This window comes from Strix uralensis, chromosome 1 (assembly GCF_047716275.1).
Source record: "Strix uralensis isolate ZFMK-TIS-50842 chromosome 1, bStrUra1, whole genome shotgun sequence".
NCBI lineage: Eukaryota > Metazoa > Chordata > Aves > Strigiformes > Strigidae > Strix > Strix uralensis.
The window spans coordinates 22,955,100-22,971,815 of record NC_133972.1 but is presented as its reverse complement, the minus strand read 5'-3'; the positions used below and the strand labels follow the sequence as shown (position 1 = coordinate 22,971,815).

At 42.9% G+C, this 16,716-nt stretch overlaps 1 protein-coding gene across 2 annotated transcripts in view; it reads right to left on the bottom strand.

Annotated features, from left to right (window-relative positions):
* The window catches only part of LARS2 (leucyl-tRNA synthetase 2, mitochondrial), a 145,643-nt gene that overhangs the window by 95,159 nt on the left and 33,768 nt on the right, over positions 1–16,716 (bottom strand). The window contains exon 2 of one of the 2 annotated variants that reach the window (XM_074859389.1): positions 14,245–14,337. The gene's annotated coding sequence lies outside the window, so the exon portion shown is untranslated. Of the gene's footprint in view, positions 1–6,362; positions 6,381–14,244; positions 14,338–16,716 lie in introns of those variants that run through there. The other variant, XM_074859416.1, reaches the window with a different exon arrangement.

Sequence of the window (16,716 nt, the reverse complement as noted above, 5' to 3'; positions counted from 1 at the left end):
GAAGAACTCACACAATGTGTCAATGGAAGAAGAGATCAGCTAAATTAAGAAGCCAACAATTTCCTCCCCACCATCCGGGGGTCTGTGCTCGGTGAGCAGGATGGCCCTGTCTGGTTGGAAAATCCATGAACCTGTGCCTGTCCCCGTGCCACTCATTAAACCACTGAAAGATACAGAAGGTTTTTGAAAATGTGCAAGATCCAGACTTAGTGGAATCGTATTTATCAGTGCTGTTTTAGCAGGTTGATGTTGGTCCCTAAGCCTAGAGCTGGGTCATGGCGCTGAGTCCATTTTGAGTCCTAGGTGAGTCTTATTCCGAGGGGATTTTGTGCAGCACCTGTGTTGTGTTGGGCGTTTGCAGAGAGGTGCATTTAACCTAAAATGCACATCCTCAATGTACCACACAAAGGTATCAGACCGGTGTCTGTGACAGCAGCTTCTTACTGATTCAGACTAAAGTTTGTGAGTAGGTGTGAGCACACAGGTGGGGAGAAGTTATCAGAATGAATGTACCTTCACTATTTTGCCTTTCATCAACAGTCCAGTTTTTAAGCAAAGCAATCTGTGCTGTATTTTCATCTTGGCCATCTTCTAATTCACTAGCACAATTTTGCTGTTGCTTGGAACTAGTTATACACAGTGGTGAGCAAAATTACCCCTTTGCAGCAGTCAAAGCTCTACATTTCTTGCTTTTAATCTGGAAAAAAAGCTGTTTGTAAGACTGTTTAAAGTTTTGAATTTACAGCCACAGGGCTAAGAGCCCAGTCCTCACAAACTGGTGGACTCTGGTTATGGTGACACCATATTGTCATTAAGCTATCCGCAACTCAGATGCGTTTGGGAATGTTATGTCTCCTTATTACAGCTAGGAATGCAAATTTTGGAAACCTGGGTTTTCATTCTCCTCTCTTTCTCAAAGCCTGTCATTTGGGATGGTGGGTCAGTTGTGTGCCAAGAGGCAGGCGATTCCAGCTGCTTGAGGCCGTTAGTGAAGGCTGCCACGCTGATACGGTACATACCCTCTATACATATGTGGGGGAGAAGATCATCCATCTGGACAGCCACCTTACAGGAGGCGCTGTGCCCCTCTTCCTCACCTTCTTTCACAGTACATTTTTGTATTACAAAAGTGTGTGCTACCATGTCAGACAAGAACCAATAACAAGACAAACACCCATTAATTAAACCCTTGTCATGTGATGATGTTTCTTTCATTAAGAACTAGGCCTTCATGTTTAAAGTAAGTGGTGAATGGATATTTTCCATTCACTGTGACTACTAAACCAGCTTTTTACACTGACGGCCATACTTCATCATTGCAATCATCCAACAACCAGATTGCACTTAAACTTTGTAATGATATCTGACAGCAGGAAACAGTTTGAGCGCTGGGTAACATCATCCTGCACACTGGGTTTGTCTTGTTGGCTGTCAGCTGGCTGTCAGCTGGCTCCAGAAGAACTGGAGTAGAATAGGAGGAAAATATCTGCAAGTCTTAAAATTAATGAGCGTTACTTGATCTTTACTGTATGGAAAAGTTAAGATGCTAATATTTACTAAAAAGCTCAGTGCAGCTTGGAAGCTGTTGTATACACATAGTTACATGTATGTGTATATGTTGTCTGTGTATATATATGTAAACACATAACAAAAGTGCACATACGCATACATATATGCGTGTTTTATATACATACATATAAATATGCCCCAGATGAAAGCAAACATGATCTAACTCTTTTTTTTTTTTTTCTGTATTTCTACACACAGTATAATTACCAAAGGAGAAAGAATGATTAAATTAGTCTTTCTAGTTAAACAGAAAACAAGATGAAAGGAGCCTGGGTTTAACAAGGGAACATGGTGCCAGAATAATCTGATAGCTTTCCTTAAATGAGATAATGGATTTTTCAAAATAGAAAATGTGGTAAATCTCATTTGGACCTTAGCAAAGCACTTGATACACTCCTAAATAGGAAAATATTAATGAAGTAAAAGAAGATGGAGGTTAACAGAGGGCATGAAGGGTGGGGAAGAACTGACTGATGGGAAAGGGCAGAGGAAGAGATGGAAAAGAGAAGAGCCAAGAAGCAAGTTACTGTGAGTTCCTCAAGGGTCAATTTTAGGACCAGTGCTGGTAATATTTTCATTAAGTATATTAGTTTATGAAGTCAGCGTGCTCTTGAAATCTAAAGATGAAGGGACATTGCTAACATGGAAGAAGACTATCATGTATTAAAACCTTTCTGACTCTGACAGGGAGATAAATGGAAAGAAGTGTTTGATTAGAACAGAATGTCAGGGCGTGCACTTCAGAGTTAATGAGGAATTTCTTCTCTAAGGGAGACAAGAGATGACTCGGGTGGAGAGAACTCTGGGTGTTGTAGACAATGACTATGGTGACTATGAATCGACCATAGGATGAAGCCATGAAGAAGGCGTACGTGCTCATAGCATACATCAGACAAGATATTTCCAGCAGAAAGAGAAAGTTTCATTGTAGAGGCATGGATGAATGCAGATCTGCAACACAACTGCTGTCACATTTCTCTAAGAAAGATGAATTCTTCTGCAACAAGTGCAGAGGTACCATAAAGCATGTCATATGAGAGATGACATAAAGTGCTGCTTAGTCTGAAAAATAAAGGCTATGGTAGGATACTGATTTCTTTCTAAGAGGACCAGAGAAGAGCTATTTAAGGAAAAGAATAAAAAACCCCAAGTAATCATATTACATTTAGACTGGAAAGCAAGAGCAGGTTCTCACTGATGGATGAGAGAGGTCCTCAAACAACCTTCCAGAGGAGCGGAAACAGCCTCCCCCCTCCAATAACTCTGGCAACTTTTAGGACAAAATTCAACCCATTAACAGAAAAGAAGATGTGGCATGATCTCTGTGGAGAGCCAGGGTCTGGTCTACGTTTGGTAATGCAGGTGGCCTCCTGAAATACTGTAACTGGTCACCCAAATCCTTATTTCCCTGGAAAAATTCTAAATTACCTTGTGAAGTAATATTTAAAATGGGAGCCTTGCTTGCTAGCAATTAGCTTGCAAAGTAAGGCAGATACAGCTGTGCTATCTGTCCTACAGTACAGTGGGAAACCCGAAGGTCTCATAGATGTAATGCAAAGTTGGCATTTCTGTAAATCACTTTCTGCTCCCCTTTCGAAACTCATTATGCTTTAATAAAAATTAAAATTTACATTTCGACAGGGGGAGGGTTCTTCTGCACATTTTTCAGCAAAACTGCCTGCATGGCTTGCAGGCGTACCAGATGTACCGGATAAGCTCACTCAGCATTCCTTACTCCCATTGAAATGACTTGCTAGTGACGGGCAGGAGAGGATGTTTCGTGCCTTCCTGTCCCAAAAACCAGATTTAAGCAAAGCACATGCAATTTCAGCACAGGATATACCTTCATTCATACTTTACTGTAAGAAAATCACTTGTTCACTCAAGAATGACCTAAGCCCAGGAATGATGGTCATGGATAGTGACTCAACGCTGTTCCTTATCAGCATTTTTTTACAGTTGAGCTGTGGCAGCTACTTGCTGTTGGGGTGATAAAGCAGGTAGTGCTGCAAAGGACAAGCAGACTGTTTTCTTGTGCCAGGACATTATGTCCATTTTATACCTAAGGTAGCCAGATTGTGTGGGTCTCTTTGTCCTGGGCCAGTGAGGAGCCGTGTGTGGGATGCCTGTGAAGCCCACCTTGGGCATGGGGCTGGGGACAGTGTTCACCAGGGCCTGCTTTAGCTGAGGAAGGCTTTGCACTCAAGGAGAAAGTTCATCCAGTGGCAACACAGGGTACCTAAGTCAGACCCCTGCTCTCTCTGTTGACTACAGAAAGAGCCAAAGAAAGGAGCTGGCCTCCCCTAAGGATAGCTTTTGTCAACACCTCGCTCAGCTGTGCCCTGTGGGCTTGATGGACTGTTGTGAAGATGTGAAAGCTGCAGGACATCTCTGCATTTTAAAATTAATATTTTATGTTCTTTTACCAATCTGCTGCTTCTCGTGATGCCAGGACAGGGAGGAAAATCTGCAGAAAAGCCAACAGTGCATAAGAACAGCTTGATAAATTGAGCCTGAGAAATTTCATGAAACATTGAGTGTGATGTTTTGTCCAGATCTGTATGCTGCTCTCTACTGACACAGTAAGGACTCCATCATCAGCAAACGCAAGAGATGGTCAATGGGAAGGTCTTAATAGGAGTGAAGTTGCTAATAACCTGCTGTCAGAAGTCAGACTCTCAGCCCAATAGTGAAGCAGAGGGAGGAAACAACTGCTGGGCTGGGAGCCCCAGGACCCAGAAAGGGTTCAGATCAGATCTGGGAATGGTGAAGGCTGTTTAACTGGGGGAGTCCAAGCAGGACCAGCACAAGAGCAACTAGATACTGGACCCAGCAAGCCACTATGTCAGGGTTGGTATGCACAGGGTAGGGAGGAAGCCTGCTCACAGTCCAGCAGGGAGACTATTGCACTGCTTTAGGATACTGCATATATTACAGCTGGGAAAGTTATGACACTGTTATGATCCCCTGCTGTCTCATGCAGTTGCAGATACCTTACATTCTTCATTAGCACTATTTTCAGCTCTGAGTCCTGTTAAAGGAATTTTTAATTTAATTTTCTTTGGAAAGGAAGAAAAACAGGATTGGTAAAGCATTGTGGATGCTGTTTGAAGTCTGTCAGTCTTTCCTAATGATCATCTACTATGATTTAACTTTAGTCCTTTTTTTTGCTATTTTTATTAATTTTTTAATGTGGCTATCAAACAGATATATTTAATGCCACATAGACTATGGAGATATGAAGTCCATTACTCAGAATGGTCTTGTTAGCTGTAATGCATATGCTATTCAGATCCATTGGTACTAGATAGAAATCCTCTTGCTTGCCAATAATTAGATAACTAATAGGATGATTGAATGCTCTGGACTGCAATTCCTAAATACCAATTAACACCTCATTTTCAGGATTTGATGTTATAAAACCTGCCACTCATTTCCTCTTTGTAGCTGAAATTATAGGAAAAGATGTCACAAAAACTGTCTAAGAAAGTGGAGTATCTTGCTTCTTAATAGAAGATGTCTGAGATTTAGATGATATATCTAAAAAAAAAAAAAAGAAAATATATTTCAAAAGTTAAGTAGTTATATTTCAACAATGTAAGACTTTTTACATGAGTGCAACTTTTAACAGTTGAGAGTGTCTCTTTGGAGAGTACAGCTCATTTTAGATTCTGTTGCCATAAATAAACTCAACAATGCCAAGTTACATTCTGGAATTCAAGGCAAGTTTTGCTTCTAGCTATGCAGACCCACAGGGATGCTGAGGTGACCTGTCTGTGTGTCCTGTCATCGTGTCCTACATGAGAAGTACAGGGTTGCTTCAGTAGCCAAATTCTACTTTTTTTTTTTTGTTTTTTTTAGTTCAGCTTGAACTTGTGAAAAATAATTTGCATGAAGTGAACAAAATACCAAAACACGATTCAGATACTCTATATATACAGCCCATACAGTCAGATTCCTACTTTTGATTCTTAGTTCTAAAGGTTTTTTTGGATGTATTTTTTCCTGTTAACATTCCCAAGTCTAAGCAGCGCATGTAATGTTTGCAGTTTTTACATGTGTTTTGCAAACCCAATACTTATACTGTTAACCTTATGCTAATTTAAATATTGTTTTCTACTCTTTAACATTCAAAAGCCCACTGGAGGAGTTAAGATTAGAAGGTAGCTTGACACCTAGAATCCCCAGCCCACATTAGCACTACTTTTACATGAATTCAGTGCTAAGATTTCTTAAGGCCTGTCCAGGATTTTTACTGCCTGTTCTTTATTAAGTGCTTTGCTGTATGTGGAGAAAAAATGGCCCATCATTTGTATACAGAAAAATTGAGGAGTACTTCTCACTCAGTTTCAGGCTTCCATTGAAGTACTCCTCATTTCTCTTCATCCTAAGGGCTTCTCCCATGCTTGCCTGCTTGCGGCTGAGGTGTTAATCCCACACAGGATGCTTCTCTCAGGACACTGTGGACAGTCATTCAGCAGCAGTTTCTGGACTGCAGGACATGCTGGGACTCAGAGGACACTGGGGAGCCATGGCACTGCATGCACGAGTGGTGGTACCCCTGTACACCCAGTGTCACAAATGTATGTTGGCGTGCTGAGAGAGTTCCATGACCTGGACTGATGCTGACGAAGTGCTGAGTGATGTCTCCAAAATATCTTCCTAATGTAGTGGAGTTTCAGGGAACCTCTCTGTGTGCTGGGGGAGCCTGGAGCTAGGAGCCAGCACAGACACTGGCTGCACAGTTGTGTTGGGAGATGGTTACCACAGGCTGTTAGAAGTCTATGACTTACCAAATTGCTGGCAGGAAATCAGATGTCAGTGTTTTCCTGACAGAAGTCTACCGAGTGACTGTACTACAGCTTATTCACAGGTTGAACGCTGGTTAGTGGCTGTCGCTCTATCCATCTGAGCTTCAGCAAAATTGGAGACCAACTAGAAAGAAAAAATTACATTCAACAACTTTCCAAAAATCTGGAAGGAGTGACTGAGAATTATGTGGGTAAAAAAGGTGTATAAAAAGTCTGCATCATGCTTTGAGACATGCCATTAGAGAGAAGTAATTAATTTTTTGATAAAATTTAGAAACTAAAATGGTCTGCAGTGCATATGCAAAAGCTAATTCTGGGGCAGTGCTATGTCTCAGTATCTTGTGAAGTACCAGCTGCAAACTGAATGCTTTATATCCCCTAGGAAAGTAGACAGTCTTGGCTTTCCAGTGATATAAACCAATCCGTTCCTGCCTTAATGCCTCCAAGGGTTCTGTATCTCAAGCCAGACTCCATTTCAGTGCTGTAGCTTGCTGTTTGGGGGCTGCAGGCAAGTGTAGTTTTTGGAGATTAAATTCATGTTTTAGGAAAGAAAGACAAACCTTTGTCTGGCTTGTTTTGTGTTTTAAAATTGTAGCTACTCATTGTAAAATGTTGGTGTGAGAAGCCACCATGTGGTGTGTACTTGGTGCTCACTGTTTTCCCAGGAGAAGTCTGGAGGCCAAAGGTGCATGATAAATGGAGCTTATTAGACATTTAGCTGGTTGACTAATGACCTATTTCTGAACTGAGTGTAACTGAGAGTGTTTTTTGTTCCAGTCTCCTGGATATCACATGGTAAAAACTCACCACCAGGCTTTGTGAATCATTAGTCATGAAATTTCTGTTGTGAAGAATGTTGGCTTCTTCATGCCTACAGATTCCTTTTCTAGTTCTCTTCTTTTCCCCAAAAATTTGGGAGCAGCAGCAGATTTTCCTGACCTAGAATTGAGCCGTTAAGCAATAGGTCCAGAATTTTCTTGATCACAAAGATCAAGAAATAGAGAAAGAAGCAAAGGACTTTTCTTACATACAGCCCTTTATTTAGATGCTGAGAAGAGGTAGCACAGTGCACCATGCCTCAGAAACACGGATACTTTCCCCAACCCTGGCGGTAGTCTATGGGATGTTCTCACATTAGTTATTTCACTTTTGGGTTTCAAATACTTGCTTCCCTCTCATCTCATTTTTAAGAGACTCCCCATATCCAGTCACTTACAGCTGAAGAGTTGAGACTCTCTATAATTTAACAAGAATAGAGTGAACTACTCTAAATTGCAAAGCTTTCCTTGAGTCCGCAGGAACACATGAATGCTTTTACCAGCCAGGGATTTGCAAAAGCAGTCTAGACTTTGTAAAAGCAGTTATTATTAGTATTAGGTCTCATCTGAAGTAATTTATTGGAAAACACTGTATACACAGTAGGCGGAAAAAGAGATCCTCAGACATGACAGGATTGCCTTTATGCTTTGATCTTTGGTTTTATAATCTGTAGGAACTAGTGTACAAATCAAAATGCCAGCCAGACTCTTCTGGAAATCTGGATTCTCACAAAGATGAGCATGTAATGATAGTTTTGCTTTTGCCCAAATCGACAGCTTTTCTGTCCCATTGTTTCCTATCGTCCCTCACTTCCTTCTTGAGCTGCTGCAGCTAAAACCTTTCTTCTCTTAAACCATTTTGATAACACTCTTTCTGAAGTTCGTGATTAAAAAATATGATTGGAAGATGCCACCTTACAACAGAAGAGGCTTCCCCATGAGTTATCTTCTATAGCTATACACAAGCAGTGATGGTTTCCTCTCCAGACATTGTAACTAGGTGGGGCAGACCAAAGGGAGCAGTGGTAATGATTTTCCCACTAATGTATCTGGAACTACAAGAGAGAGGATTTACAAGTTTTGTGCAAAAGAGATAAGTAGCAGTCCTCAAAACTGAATCCAGATCCCCTGACATCCAGCCCCAGCTATAACTGTACAGGCACCTCCACTGTTTCTTTGTGATTGCCAACACAGGGGTGTAAATCTAAGCAAGCAGTGCTGAGCACGTTCAGCTCCCACTGAAGTACGTAGGACTCAGAGGTGCTCAGCCCCATGCTGCCCTTGGCAAGAAGGTGGCACCGGACCTGGTCTAGACCAGCGCTTGTTCAACCTTCACCACCCCCAGGCTCTGTTACCTGCCTGCATCAGCCACCTTCTCTTATTTCTCATATGTCTCTAATCCACCACACACACATGTGGGAGTATCTAAATTAAAAATAGCAATCCAGAAAAAAATGCAGTGCAGTCGGAGAGCTGATTTGCAGCTGAATTATTCATCCCTACATATCCCTCTCATCGCAGGATGATAGTACCGGAGATGCGCAGGTGCAGCCTGGCTCAGGGACTGGTGATGCCAGGGAGAGACAACAACTTTGCGGGTGTCCACTGGTCCCTTGTCAGCAAGCAAATTCCCCACTGGTCAGCTCATTTGTCTTTTTATACCAAGTGACACGTGAAAACACGTTCAACCACTGCCCCACTCCCCTCTATGCCGCCTCCCTTCACTTATTACCCAATAACCGGACTAATGCATCTCAGCTCTCGCAAACCCAAACAACTGAATTAGTCCAACCTTTTAAAAGGTTATTGGAACACCCTGTTCCATTAACACCAAGCTTTAGTAGAGAAAAACATGAAAAAGCTGTTTCCATGCTCTTATTGGCCAGGCCTGAGCCAGGGCGCTTTGGTGGGTTGCCAGCATGTGAAATTGCAATTTGCAAGAGACCATGAGTGATTTTCCCCATGTATCTGCAGGGGTGGCCCTTGGTTTTAATCAGCACTCTGGTAGCTATGATTGCAGTGCGCATTACAAAAATTGCTGGTAGTTAATTGTCGCTTTTTTGCAAGGAATTTTCGTAAATAACATTTTTATTCCCACAGAGAATCATTCAATTACTAGAGCAATCATAAAAACCTCGGAAGTCAGAACATTCTGAGACATGAAAGAAGGACAAAAAAAACCCCAAAAACGGACTTCAAAGTAGTCTTCATGGTTCCTGGCTGGCATCCTGCTTCCCTTGCCTGGTGTGACGTATTTGACATGGCCTCCCTCACCAGCGCAATCCCGGGCTGGAACCTCACAGAATCCCCGCTCAGGCATCCTCCCTGCTGTGAAGCTCCTGGGCACATGAAAGCTGAATGATATAATAATAAGAAAAAAACCAGACGTTTGGTAGTGCCTCTTTGCTTCTGGTAGACAAAATCTCCCGTTTAACTGGTGACATAAGCAAGATGTTAGAAGTTTGTATTGTGCAAAACACAGCTCAGCCCCAGACTCCCCTGGGCAGTGGTTTCCATGTCTGCATTCTTTTCTCCATTGGCTCTCCTGTCTGTGGGGTCCCAGCACCATTTTTTTTCTTCCATGGTTTCTGTAGGGTACCTACATGGATATCATGTTCCCTGTCTCATTCCTGCAACCTGGTGCCACATGCCACCAACTTATTGACAATTCAGCTATGGCTGCTTTGGAGGTGTGCTGGCATCTTAGCAGGCTAATCTTCCCCCACAAAACTGCAATCACTTTGTTCTGAATTACGGCAAATTGTAGTCATCAGAAACACGTAACGGAGACATGAGTCCATGGAAGAACGGTCCCACCTCACTTTGCTACTGCAGGCATTCAGAAAGGAAGATAGCAATGGCTGCTGTAGCACCCTACCCTCTCCCATGATCCATCTCTCCAGCTTCCACCTCAGCCGGAGGCATTGCACAGGTGGAGCAGGAGACCCAGTTTGGCTTTGGATGTTAGCCAAAGTGACCAAGGGACAGAAGTGACCAAGAGAAAGGAGAAGACACTCAGCAGCTGTAAATCGAGGATCATCCAAGGAAGTACTTGCTACTTGGATAGAAATGCTACAGTCTCTCTCTTAAGTTTCTGATCTACTTCTGCAGCTCAGCGATACAGGAGTCTGTGCCAGACATCAATCTGGGCACTTGTCTCAGGGCTTCAGCTCTGCTTTCTTCTAGTTGGCACTCAGCAGCGTCATCCCTTCACTGCAGGGGCCCATTTCTTCCCAGTGGGAGCTGCTGGAAGCAGGTCTGATACTCATACACACCCAGGCATCCTTCGCTGGGATGTAAATGCCCAGGCTTGGGCACTTCCAGAGTACAGCCAGAAAGAAGCCCTCCAGTTTTCACAGCGCTCTATCGCTTTTGCTAGATTTTGTATCACCTTCTCTTTAGCTGATCAATCTCAGCTGGGAGGCAGCTGTTTGCTAACCACTGAAATGGGGCCAGTTTCTCCAAAAAGGGCCATTCAGTGACAGTCCTGTTACGTTCTGTATTCAAGCATATTCTCCATACACTTCATTTCTGCAGCTAAACATTAGCTTCATGTGAAGATTTGCTGAGCAGTGAAAGATAAAGCAGGCTGGAGAGAGGAGAAGAGAGCAAGGGAATGCTATTTGCATGATGTCAAAAGAGCAACCAGCTTTTACTGTTACCTCTGATGAAATGCTGAAGGGCAAGGTGAGAAAACAGAGATTTGTTAGCACTGATCATAGTTCCTCTCTGGCTGGACTCGCAGAACAGCAAGGACTAGGGAAAAAAGAGAATTTTGAGTGGCATTCAGCTGTATATTTAAGCATGAATCATCCTCCATCTATTGCAAATGTAGTTGAATTTTCATGAAGGAATATATGAACTTTGGCTACAACAGATGTCATCTTGGAGGGTTGCTTTTTTTTTAATATCTGAATGTAGCCCCAGTATAATAGGCAATATTGGACTTTCATCTTTCACCACTACTAGCTATAAAATCCAGAGCAGATGATCATTAGCATGCATTACTTGAGAGGTACAGACTCAATGAGTCAGGGTACAGACAAAGAATTAATTGTTGAAGAAATTCAAAAATAATCCATTGAAGAACAGATACTTTTGAGAGTATTGCAGTCTGTCCAGAGTCCAAAGCGCCAGTGCACAGTGAAGGTAGCTGTGGTAATGTGTTGCCCTAAGGCTTCCCTGAAGGGGTGCAGGGAGAATTTGCTGGGAATGCAGTGGCCAGTGGGAACATGGCAGGGGTCTGCAAGGGAGGTGCTGGCAATGTGCTGCAACAGCAGTATGGAGGGTGAGGTTGGATGGTGGGAGCTTCCAGCTCCAGGCTTGAATTTCCATAGAAAAAGGAGTTACTCACTGAGCTGAAAATGGCTGAGGTGGCTGCCAGAGAGGGGATCAAGAGCTGGCCAGAATGCAGGATGCTGGAGGCACCTTTTAACAGGCTGCAGGGGAGCAGGCTTCAGTTTTCGCAGCCCACCAGTATGGACTGAACCACCTGCAAGGGGCGGTGGACTATGGGATGGGCATGCTTGGAGACACATGAAGAAGTGCTGAAGAGGCCATGCTCTGTGACAGCATCCTCCGGCAGCGCCTAGCACCCGGGGGCTGCAGCTGAAACAGAGCCCTTTAGTAGCTCCCTGCATGATTGCCCTTCTGAGCTTTCCTTCAAAACATTTCAGTCTCTTCTGAACAACTGTCTTGGTGGCAGGGCCTAACCTCTGCCACGCTTTCTGGATGCTGGGAGTTCTTTGTTGCTATTATTATTCACCCTGCCCTTTATGCAATGCCAACACTGCTGCTGATTTATCTGCTGTATTTCAGGGCGTTTTTCAAGACACCAGTTTCCCGTGAGAATATTTCTCACTGATTTACATGGGCTGGAGTGGATCAGGCCATTAGGGACAGAAATGGCCACACAACTGGCCTCAGCCTGCAGGCTGCACAGTGAGCTGTGCTGTAAAATATTTCTGAAAGATCTGCCCCAGAGCTCTGGCTTTTGGGAGGAAGAACAGGTCCAGCCAGTGCAGACTGTTTCTCTCTTCACCCGGAGTAATTGTAGGGTCCAAGCGGCCAGGATTTCTTACCACTTTCTTCGATTAGTTCATCACTTTGTAAAGAAATTCTTTTTGACAACCAATCATTTTCGTATGATAATTTTCCACAAATTTCTCCCAACTCTTTCCTGTACTGCATCATCTATGTGCTCTCCAGATTATGCCCTCCAGCTAAATTCCTGTTGCTTTCATGCCTTTTGTAGCTTGGGCAAGTTACAAAAAACTTCCCAGACCAAAACTATCTGAAATCAGACTAATTTAAAAGCTCAGATTCTGCCATCTCATGCTCATACCCACAAAAATGTGCCCCTTAAGCCCATTCATCAGTGGAATTGCCTGGAGGGTGCTGTGCCTGCAGCAGAGCACAGGTAATGCACCAGGACAGTGCGTCTCGGCTGGCTCTGTGGTTGCCTCTGCTCAGCAGACTCCCCTCTGCTTCGCTTAGAGTCCTGGTGCAAAAAGTTTTCCCTATTTGTTTACTAGCTTGGCTCTAGGAGATGCATATGGGTAAGCATCGCAGTTTGGAAGACAGAAATTGGTTCAGTCTGTATGAGTCCTACTCTCAGAAAGCAGAGGAGTGCTTCACGTTGTGTTCACCCCATTAGCTAAGACTACAAGAAGATTATTTTTTTTCCATGGATTTTTTTTCCAAGTACAAGACTCCAGAAATGCCCCACTGACTCCTGACCAAGGGTGGATAATGGACTGTCCTTGAACTCTTGCCAATGGGACAGGGAGCCACAGGGCGTGGGAAGATGTTTCCTCTGTTTGCAGTGTCCCTAGCGATTATTTCTCTGATCTGGAAGTCAAAGTTGCCAGATATTTTTGGTGCCCCTGTTAGAAAGCCGTTGTTTTTACAGACAAGGTTGGCCCTGCCTTAAAACCAAACAGGAGCCTGAAAAAACCTCTAAAGTTGTTTCCCTCAGACAAACCAGAAACTAAGTACTTCTGCAAATGAAGGCTTTCATTGGTCACACTGAGACTTAATGACTTAAGTACAAACATAGAAGTAGGGTGTTAAATGGTGGCCTATTTACTGGTTATTGTTTTCACAGACTATAACTAGTTGACCTTTTCATTGCCTTTCTAAGAAGTTCCTGCCCCATTTCTGCCCCCTGCCTCCTGGCCACTGGTCTCTGCCCTCTCAATTGTGCCAGGGACTGAATCTGTGATCTTTTTATGGCCTGTTTCTAACAGAGGGGACAAAAATCTCCTCCCCCTGTGGCTTTGTGGGAAAGGATGATAACTGGCAGTTACTGTTTGTGCCTAATGCATTACTGCCTGAGCAGTATTTACAAAGGTAACAACCCTGTCTGAAGCTAAAGCAGGGGTGCAGCTAGGAGTGACGAAAATCCTGTCATTAGAGCAAGCATATTAAGAATTTGTTGTCAATTTAATTGTCTCTTGGTGGCACAAAAGACCTAGTGCTAAGAAGGAGACAAGAAGAGTTGTCATATATTACTTTACTGATGGCAAGCTCTGATTTACTCCCTCGGTTAGCAGTTTGCAAAAGAAGGTGTGTTGTGCCCTTCAGAGGATGTATGCAAGCTTCGGTACCTGCCCAGGTTGGTCCTATGGGATAAACAGGTGGTCTGATCCTGCCCCTTAATCTGACCCATGCTAGCTTTCCCTTCCCATCGCAGCAACTTGGGTATCCGTGCCCTTCCCCTGTCCCTTGCTATTGCAGTTCCTCTCCACAGTGTGAACAAAAGAGAGGTCCACACCCCCCTAGAAGTGAATGGAGCTGGAACCATTGGCTGGAGACCCTTGAATCCTTCCTTCCTCCAGCACTGTTGTGGGATGGAGGTTCAGAGTCTGCGTTTGGGCTGGGAGAGAATTAGCACCTTGCTCCATGCCCAAGGTATTTGCCTTACAGAATAGTCACAGATGTGGGTTATTTTCTGCTACTAACTAGAAGAATAGCTTTAAAGCTACATGTCACTCTCCCATTTCACTTTTAAGAGACAGTGCTTATTTTTAGAAGAAATTACTCACAAACAGTAGGTTTTCCTGGTCATATCCGCTGATAGAAATGTCTGTATTGCAGATGGCAGCATGTCTAATCCTCATGAGACAAATTTCCTGGAACTGAACAGAAGACAAAGTGTGAATATCACAGCATCATTTAAGTAACTGTGCCTGATTAGTAGAAAATCAGTCAGCAATACAAAGCAATTATTTAAAAAAGCAATGGCTCGGACATCCATTTTAAGTTGCACATAAACAGCTCAATCTTTCTTAAGCTAGTGGCGGCTGCAGAAGCAAAATAGGATAATGAAAACATTGTTTTGAACTGGGAATTAATGAACAAGTTGCTCACTAATCACAGAGATGTTTCTTCACTGGCACAGCTAGATGCCCTCTGGTTTCTTTCCCTTCTTGAACCATTGTAGTAATGAGACAAAATTAAAGCTAGTTTTTTTGCGAATTACTAGCTCTAAATTATCTTGCAAGACAGCAGAAGAACAGGGTCTTGAAGAGCCCTCTGTCCATTTTCACCTTATTCAAGCTGAGTGGACCAGCTACAAGCTTTCATAGATGGGCAATCAAACAACCAGAGAGGAACACTACAGCTCTAATAGGATATGCTTATTAGTGAAAGGCAATGCTCGATGAACAAAAGTCTTTCAGATTAGCCTTTGCTGTAAGGATATTCTAGAAAAAAAAATGTGCAAACAAGTTGAGAAAAAAAAGTAGCAGAGAAATAAAACTGCGGTTTTGACTGTCCTGAGAGATCAGGACTATAATGCTGGTGTAAAAGGCTTTTGTATTTACCTTTTAATATTGCTTGATAACTACAAACTCATGAAGAGTAGGAATGAAGAGTACCAAGCATGACCACTGCAGTTGAAAACAAAGTATTAGCCCAGGTGTTGCATTTCAAAGTGATCTACTTTTCAGCGGAAGGTACGTGGGAGTTTTACTAATACAATAAAAAGGAAAAAAAGATTAAATTATGTCTGAGGTAGATATTCTTCATATCTCTAAAAAGACTCAATCCTAAGGTGATTCTAGAATATAGACAAAGCCCATGAGCAAAGAACAATAAAACTCATTAATTTTTTTTGCCTCTCTTCTTTTTTTCCTCTCCATCTGCCCTTCCCAACCCCCCTCACTGTTTAAGTCTAAAGAAAAATAATCTGCATACACTGATAAAAGGAAGGTCAAGACAGAAGCCCCAAAACTCTGCCAGGAGACACTGAGACCTCTTCCCTTACAGAAATTAGCACAGGGCGATGGAGGGAAAGCTTCACTTCTTTTCTTGTCTCCATTTCAGCAGGTTGGGTGTCTGCCCTTTTAATCCAGCCTATATTTAGTGGAAGGGTCCCGAGACATTTTTTCCTTAGTTGCTCTGCTCTGTATCCTTTCCCATCCTGGAAAGCAGGAGGTGTTTGGGATACCACAGGTGAGCAGGACCACTCCCAGTACATGCATGCTAAAAACTTTTGGCAGTGCAATCTTCTGGCAGAGGAAATAAAACTAATATATATTTATGCAAATCAGTATATTCAGCACAGATAATACATGATCCAAAGACTTTGCTGGGTTTTTTTATGTTTAGTGTAGGTGGGTGGAAGGTTCCTCTGTGCCTGCAATAGAGCAGAAAGGCTAATGGCTCTGGCAGAGAAGGGAGGTAAAATGCACCAAACACGGTGGATGAATCACTGGACCACGGCCCTGAGGAAAACTAGACATCTTAGGGCTACGCTACCAGGAATGGAGTGGTGCCCTGCTTGTGCATGGGATAGAAGCTGCTATCATTTCTGTTACCTAGTCTGATAAAGGAGATGATAGATAAACAGCTTTTTTACAACTTTTTAAAAGTATTCATATTGCGAGTTACTAAACAACAACTGAGGCCATGTGGAATATGTAGAAATTGTATGAGGCTAAAGTTATTGCACCTTTCTCTGCAAAATAATTTCAGCATCCCTCATACTGTTTGAATTATGTCCTCTGTCACTACAGAGAATTGCAAACATTTGTAGATGTCTCCCTGCATACATCTGTGCATATATTTGCTTATATGAAAGAACCATCTTCAAATGAATTGCTGGTGTTCAGCAGTTCTGGCTGTGGGCTCAGCCTAGAAGGCTGGTGAATCGAAGTCAGGAAAAGAACTAATATTTTTAAGCATGAATGTCTCTTCTCAATGTTTTCTACCACCAGGATATCTCACATTTTAACATACTGTATTTCTGTGGGCTGAAGGCTGGGCAAAGGCACACATGAGAATAATCCTTCAGTGCCTGAGCAAACCACAGCCTGCAGCCAGGAACATGAAGGATGCCTGGTGTATGTTCATCATGCCGGCTTTCCTGGAAGAGGAATATTAAGTTGTCAAGCCACTAGGTCTGAAGGCGTGCTGTCAGCATGCACCTTTAGTGCTACTCGTGTCACTTTAACAGAAAATACTCTAAGCTTTCCGTATTGCATATATGGATCTCTTCTGACCAATGCAATTCA